This window comes from Sinocyclocheilus grahami, unplaced genomic scaffold, assembly GCF_001515645.1.
Source record: "Sinocyclocheilus grahami isolate Dianchi unplaced genomic scaffold, SAMN03320097.WGS_v1.1 scaffold1453.1, whole genome shotgun sequence".
NCBI lineage: Eukaryota > Metazoa > Chordata > Actinopteri > Cypriniformes > Cyprinidae > Sinocyclocheilus > Sinocyclocheilus grahami.
The window spans coordinates 4,144-9,589 of record NW_015506632.1 but is presented as its reverse complement, the minus strand read 5'-3'; the positions used below and the strand labels follow the sequence as shown (position 1 = coordinate 9,589).

Genomic DNA, 5,446 nt, shown 5'->3' with positions numbered 1-5,446 from the left:
TCACTGCAAAACTCAGACAGCTCCGTCAGGCCAAAGAAGATGCTTACAGGAAGGGGGACAGGGTCTTGTATAAACAGGCTAAATACACACTGGAAAAGGAGATCAGAGTGACAAAGAGGAATTATTCTGAAAAGCTAAGGATTCAGTTCTCTTCCAGAGACTCAACATCAGTGTGGAAAGGGATTCAGTTCTCTTCCAGTGACTCAGCATCAGTGTGGAAAGGTCTGAAAGACATCACCAACTACAAGACACCATCCCCCAGCACTGTGGAGAATCAACAACTGGCAGACGATCTGAACGACTTTTACTGCAGGTTTGAAAAAACACCCCACACCCGCCCTGAACACCTCTCCACACAACCATTCACACCTCCAGCAACCCCCCTCTCCCGAAAACCTGCAATTCAGATCAGTGAAGACGAGGTGCGCCAGGTCTTCCGGAAGCAGAAAAGGAAAAAAGCACCAGGCCCAGACTGTGTTACACCAGCCTGTCTGAAATCCTGTGCTGACCAGCCGACCATCTTCACACAGATCTTCAACAGATCACTGGAGCTGTGCGAAGTCCCTTCATGCTTCAAACGCTCCACCATCATCCCCATCCCAAAGAAACCCAAAATTACAGGACTTAATGACTACAGATCTGTGGCTCTAACGTCTGTGGTCATGAAGTAATCTGAGAAGCTGGTGCTGGCCCACCTGAAGGACATCACTGGACCCTTACTGGATCCTCTTCAGTTTGCCTACAGAGCAAACAGGTCTGTGGACGATGCAGTCAACATGGGACTGCATTATGTTCTGCAACACCTAGACAGACCAGGGACTTACGTGAGGATCCTGTTTGTGGACTTCAGCTTGGCTTTTAACACTATCATCCCAAACCTCCTCCTATCCAAATTAACTCAGCTCTCTGTGATACTCATCCAGAGTGAGCAAAAGGGCTGGCAGAATCACTCTGGACCCCTCACATCCAGCACACTCCCTCTTTGAACTGTTGCCATCTGGTCGACGCTACAGAGCTCTGAGCACCAGAACGACCAGACACAGGAACAGTTTCTTCCCTCAGGCCATCCATCTCATGAACACTTAACAATAACTGTGGAACACACAACACTATCTATACACGTATATACTTATTCATCTAACACACATACTTAGTTTACATTCCGAATTTGCACATAATATACCTGTACATACAATTGTCAATCTGTATATTGTTATTTCCTATTTACTTGTTCTATTTTTATTCTTTTATTTTCTGTGTTTTTGGTTCTGTCACTGTCATTCTATTGCACCGTGGAAGCTTCTGTCACGAAAACTAATTCCTCGTATGTCTACATTATTATTATTTAGTCCAATTATAAAAATTAAACTAATTAATAAAGAAATATCACTATCACTGTAAAGTATTTAATAATAATAATTATCATTATTGTTATTATTAATACTACAATTATCATCATCATTATTATTATTAATAATAATAATAACTGTATGATTTTACGGTACATTTCTGCCATATGTGACCCTGGATCACAAAACCAGTCATAAGGGTCAATTTTTTAAATGGATATTTATACAGAATAGGACAATATTTGGCAGAGATATAACTATTAGAAAATCTGGAATCTGAGGGTGCAAAAAAATCGAAATATTGAGAAAATCATCTTTAAAGTTGTCCAAATGAAGTTCTTAGCAATGCATATTACTAATCAAACATTAAGTTTTCTTCATGGAACATGATCTTTACGTAATATCCTAATGATTTTTGGCATAAAAGAGAAATGTATAATTGTGACCCATACAATGTATTGTTGGCTATTGCTACAAATATCCCCCAGCGACTCAACACTGCTTTTGTGCTGCAGGGACACGTATGGACATAGTCACCACTGATAAGCAACTACTAAATATAATGTAGAAACTTACATTTTCTGTAACGCTGCTTTGCAACGATTTGTATTGTGAAATGCGCTATACAAATAAACTTGAATTTAATCTCACATACAGGAACCCAAACACACAGGCATAGAGAGATGAGTGATCTCAAACGGGCCAAACATCATAATGAGGCTCGCCCGCTCGACCCTCGGGCCACGAGAGAAGAAAACCGGTTCATTCAACTGCTCTCGACCCTGAGACCGAGTCCAGACTCCTCTCGTCTCCTTCAGCACTTCAGCAAAACACAAGCACACGGGTCCAGCTTTACACAGAAATCCTGCTCACATACTGAGACAGACTCACTCATCAGATTCACATCACAAACTTAATGTCAGTCTAGTGACTAAAACGCTTGAAAAACTCACAATACTGATGAAAGCTGAGAGCCGACAGAGTTTTACTCCGGGATATTAAAATGATTAGGCAGTCTGATGACGGACACAGAGGATCTTAGTCAAGCGCTGTGCTGGAATAATCCAGAGTCTGACGCGCATTCACACTGCCAACACATTTGGGTTTTTAACAGCACAAAACGTGTGTAAAAAGTAAAAAAATTTTTTTTTAAATCAATGGGTTCAATTCCCAGGGAATGCAAAAACTGATATTAATAATAATAATAATAATAAATTAAATAAATGTGTTAATTAAATTTTGTATTCATTTATTTTCTTAAATGTATTAACTAATTATTTTTATTTATTTATTTGTATTTTATTTGTTTTATTTTTATATCAGTTCATTCATTCTCTGGAAATTAATACAATTAAATAATAAAAATAATAATAATAAAAATAAATAATTAATTACCTTGAAATGCAGTGTCGCTTTGTGTAAAAGTGTCTGCTGAATGCCTAAATGTAAATTTAAGTAAATGGAATTACTTTTAAAAAAATAAAAGAAATAGCAATGCTAATGCATACGTAAAATGCATTTTTTTTTCAATGAGAAAAAAATCATACAGGACTTTATCCATCAGGAACTGAAGTCAGCTGAAAATGAAAGCTTTGATGAAAGATTATAAAGACGAACATGTTTTTCTTTAAAATAACGTCACCGGTGAGTCATTCACAATAATAGGAGGAACATGAATTCATGTTTACTGTACAGTGACTCCCACAATGGCATTTACTAAATTTACAGTAAATGTCACAGATGTGTGTGATCTTCCTCTGTTGCCTTCAAACCCTCGTGATAAAAGTGTCTCGACCAATCAGAGCGCAGACGGCGAGACCCTCGTTAAACCCACAGATGGACCTGAGAGTGATGCACAATTGCAGCTAAAGCAACAGTGTCAACATGCTGAGACACACACACACACACACTGCTTTAATATCAGAGGCCATCATTGTCCATGTCCATCACACACTCTTCCACGTCAACTCAAAGACCTGAAACTAGGGGTGCTCGATCAGGATTTTTGAGGCCGATCACAGAAAGCAGTATCTGCCGATACGTTCACCGATACCCATCTTTTTATCATGTAGAATTATTTATAGTAAGACTCCAATCAGGAATTTTAGACATATATTCAAGGCCTGAATTTCATTTTTGAAAATGAATTCCCCTCTTAGGTGACTCCCGATTTTTTAACTTGAGGGGTGGAGGGAGTATGTGTGAACCTGGTGTAAAAGGGCGCCTCACATACAGCTCACGAAACCAGGCTTGTGCTGTGTGTAAGATTACGTTGCCGTCTGCGAGTGACGCAGTTAGAGAGTTGTTGCGAGACAACCGGAATGTATTGAAAACACATAATAGAGGTGGAAGGGAGAGGACAGAAACGAGCGTGCAAAGAGAAAAAAGACGTTTCGATGAAAAAGTTTCGATGCTCGGTTAAAGTCGCGCAGATAGGAATGTAACGAACCTAAAGGAAGTGTTCTTAATCGCAATACTGCTTTGTCCACGAAGTTTACGGGAAACAGCTTTTCCATAAGCGCCACCTAGTGTCAGAGAGTGACCTATATTTACATTCAGCCTGTGTGCAGTTTTTTTCTGGCCAAAAACGGATCATTGGTAATGTTATTGTTTTAGTGATTATGCAAACAAAAAGTCATTTTATTTGTTGTGTGCTGATTTTTAAATATAAAACTTGGTGAAGTGATTTATGTGTCGGTACTTTTTTTAACATCTCCAGCACATTTTAACAATACCGTGATAATACCGATAACCGTGATAATTTTGGTCACTATAATCGTGATAAGAAATGTTCATACCGTTACGTCCCTAGTCGCAGGTCTTCACACGAGGAGGCTGAACGCTTCCGCTGACAGACAACAAACAAATACACAGCCACCCGACACTTCAGAGAAAACAGCTGTGGCCGCCTTGTTAAATCAGCTCACCCAAAATCCTATAGCAGGGCAACTGCTCAAATCGAAACTAAAGTTCGCACTTAAGTGCAGGAACGGAGCAGTATAAATAACAAAAGCTCCTTCTTAGCCGACGGCTATTACTCTAATTACAAATAAGGTGCAATCAAAAATACAAATAGCAGTAGAAATAGCTAGAGAACGAAATAAAGCTTCTTAGCAGCAAGTAACAATTTAAACAACAGATGCAGAAACAAAGTATCAAGCAAACACTCACACACTAACCCTAACCCTAACCCTAAATGTGTAAACGATTAGGAAAACTGCATTTCTTGTGTTGAGTGTATGATTAACTGAATAGTTGTCAGTTTAGAGCCAGTCGAAAATATACCATGTTCATTTGATCGAAAGACAAATTAGAGTTTTGTTTGTTGCGTTTGGACAAATGGTTCATAAAAGTTTGTGATTTGTGCAAAATGTTTTTTTCAGATATTTTAAAGTATTGGCTGGTTGTATTAACTATCGTGAAAACATTTCAGAGTTTTGTGCACATTGTTCTGAGAAAACTATTTGCATGATTTGTATGAAATGAATGAAAACGTTCAATCTGTTTAGGAAAATTACAAAGTGTTCAGATCACTGTGTCAACTGCTTTGAGAACGCTGAGCTGAGTTTGGAAAAATGTGTCAAATCCATTGAGAAACACTGTAACTGATGGACTGGAGTGCTGTGGATTATTGTGATGTTTTTATCAGCTCTCGTTCTGACGGCACCCATTCACTTGCAGTGTGACACTGATGCAATGCTACATTTCTCAGAATCTGATGAAGAAACAAACTCGTCTACATCTTGGATGACCTGAGGATGAGTAAATGTTAAGCTTTCTTTGAACTATTACTTTAAACTTAAGTTAGTTAGACTGTTGACATGTTTGTAGAAGTGTCAGGAATGTATCTTTTTAATTAAGGGGCAATATTTGCCCACTGGAATTGATTTTCAGGTGTTTTATTATTATTTTATTTATTCAACTTTATTTTTTTAATATACTGTATCACCCTATTTTGTCAAATAGTTCAACAGAAACAATTAATTAACACATTGTCTCAATTCTAAATATCTTACCAGTACTACATAATCACATTTTAATTTAATTATTGAATGAATAATTTAATTAATCAAAAATTAATCTTTTTTTTAACCAAC

General features: G+C 37.8%; 1 protein-coding gene across 1 annotated transcript in view; it reads right to left on the bottom strand.

The window, feature by feature from the left end:
- LOC107570397 (regulator of G-protein signaling 7-like) overlaps positions 1–5,175 on the bottom strand; it is a 34,564-nt gene extending 29,389 nt beyond the window's left edge. The window contains exon 1 of the mRNA XM_016256624.1: positions 5,171–5,175. The gene's annotated coding sequence lies outside the window, so the exon portion shown is untranslated. The remainder of the gene's footprint in view (positions 1–5,170) is intronic.
- Positions 5,176–5,446: the final 271 nt, after the last annotated feature.